Below are 2,500 nucleotides of genomic sequence, written 5' to 3' on the forward strand. Positions count from 1 at the left end.
TAAACCCTTAACTGTATCTTCGCTTCGATTAACAAAAATAACAAATGATAGTTAATTATATAGTAAATATTTTGATTAAATCTTCCATTTTAGCAAGAGTTCAATAATCATATTCTTTAATATCTGATTTTCCCGCTCAGTCTATTCAAATTTAATTATTTAGTGTTCAAATTGTTGTTGTTATCAACATTATTATTATTTTTGTTATTGTCATCATCATTATTATTATTTTTGTTATTGTCATCATCATTATTGTTGTTGTTGTTGTTGTTGTTGTTGTTGTTGTTGTTGTTGTTGTTGTTGTTGTTGTTGTTGTTGTTGTTGTTGTTGTTGTTGTTATCATATGTATGCATTATTATTATTATTATTATTATTATCATCATTGTTGTTGTTGTTATCATTATCATTATTATCATTATCATCGTTATTACATAATTCAGTCATGAGATATTTTGATAGTTGCGTACATCACCAATTTAATCACAGCGGGGGTGATGCACGTGGAAATCAACACCAGATGTAAAAAAATAACTCACGAACATATACCCCAAAGTTGGCGTCCCAACTCCATAAGTATTTTTAGACAGTATTAGCACGAAAAAAATACAGCAAACCCTAATTCAAACAAGTTAATCTCCAACCCAGAATGGATATTAACAAACAAACAAAAATATATATATTGTGCTGAGGAACTCTGAATAAAAAACACTTGTGTAGATAACGAGAGAAAAACGTGGTGTACGAGACAATTTAGCGTCGGAAGCCAAGTAAAAAAAAAAAAAAAAATAACACCAAAAGGGCATAGATCACGAAGACTGCCTGAACACCCACGAGGTCAGGCAGGAATCGACCAAGGCAAAGTAAAATAAAAACGGCAAAGACAAGCTAAAACGGCCCTAAAAATACGGGCGAGAATGTGGAAGATCTTTCTCCCAGTAGGTACGGATCCTCAAGCTGGGAAAAAAAAAAGAAACAAAGAAACAACCAATCATAAAAACAACAACAACAACAAACTAAGTAATAACTTAAAGGGCTGCTTTGGATTTTCGTGGAAGAGAGTGCACCCTGCAAATAGTAATACAGCATGTCACACGCCAAAGTCCAACAGAGACCAGGTGTCTCCTACACACAACCATAAGAATACTTATCTTGCGAAAATACGGATTCGTCAATCCTGGCGTGAAGCGAGGTAAATCCACAGCGAGGTAAATCCAAGACGAAGTAAATCCAAAGCGAGCACAATTCCGAGAGCGGAACCACTATTTACCATAGATGTCAGGACCGAACTGTCTTCCCCTCACAAAACCAGGGGTATTTATACCCGAAAATGACCCCCCAGGCCATGCCCTAAGCATGGCGCGAAAAGAAGAAGATACGCAAAGCTTCGGAAGACCAACCCGATAGTTCGGTAGTCCAAACAACCCTAAGGACCCGAGCCACCATGAAAAAAGAGAGGGAGAGAAAACAAACAACCAAAATATGTAACAACCATTACTCTCTTCAGGGGTTATATTGACACTTTGAAAGCATCGCCAAAGAGATAGAATATTCAGAAAATAATAATAAAGGAAAGGATACCTAGGAAAACTGGCAATGTACAATTTACGTGAAAACTGTGCATCTCGGGCTGTAACTCTCTACGGTATTGGACTTAGAAAATAAATAAATCTTTATTTTTTTCTCGGAGACTTCAACGCCATCCAAGTAACGAGACTTGGTTTAAAATACGTTCTTTGGTTATTTTTATAACCATGTTCACATTAGTTTAGTCTTTGGCGGCTCGTATGGCTTTGGTCACGGCTTATGAAGTCGCACTAGAGTCACGTGGGCGAGGCGCGAATGGCGGGTGAAGCACAGGCCTCGTGAGGGTGCACAGCGAGTGCGCCCGTATCGTTGGTGGAAGCGGAGCCCGGGACGTCTCATCCGAATCAAATGGCAGCATCGCAGAGTTCCCCGCGTCCTTTGTTCCGTGGTAGAGGAGGCAGGGATGTGGCCTCAACCACTCGGCGCCCGAGGACGATGTCAGTCCAGGCGAAATCGACCTTAGAGTCGGCGGGTGCGCAGCCGTACACTACAATTATAATTATTATCTTAACATTCTAACCACGTCACGCCTCTTAAAAAAATAATGCAAATGGCATCACGTAGACTATATTTTTGCAATCTCCAAAGATTTTTTTTTGTTCAAACTATTCCAGTTTGATTAATGGAATATTTTTGATGACTCATCACACCTCATATGTGCGCGTGTGTATGCATTTGTGTGTGTGTAAGAGAGTGAGTTTGTGACAGATTGTATGCGTGTCAGTGTGTATGTGTGTGTGTTTGTGCGTGTGTGCGTGTATGTACATGTGTGTGTTTATGTTTAGATTATGATTAGTAAAATGCAAAGCATACACACACACGCACACACACACACACACACACACACACACACACACACACACACACACACTAACAGTCGTACAAGTAAACAACAATAAATAATTATTCAAATAAA

The sequence above is a fragment of the Penaeus chinensis genome, chromosome 31 (genome assembly GCF_019202785.1).
Source record: "Penaeus chinensis breed Huanghai No. 1 chromosome 31, ASM1920278v2, whole genome shotgun sequence".
NCBI classification, from domain to species: Eukaryota; Metazoa; Arthropoda; class Malacostraca; order Decapoda; family Penaeidae; genus Penaeus; species Penaeus chinensis.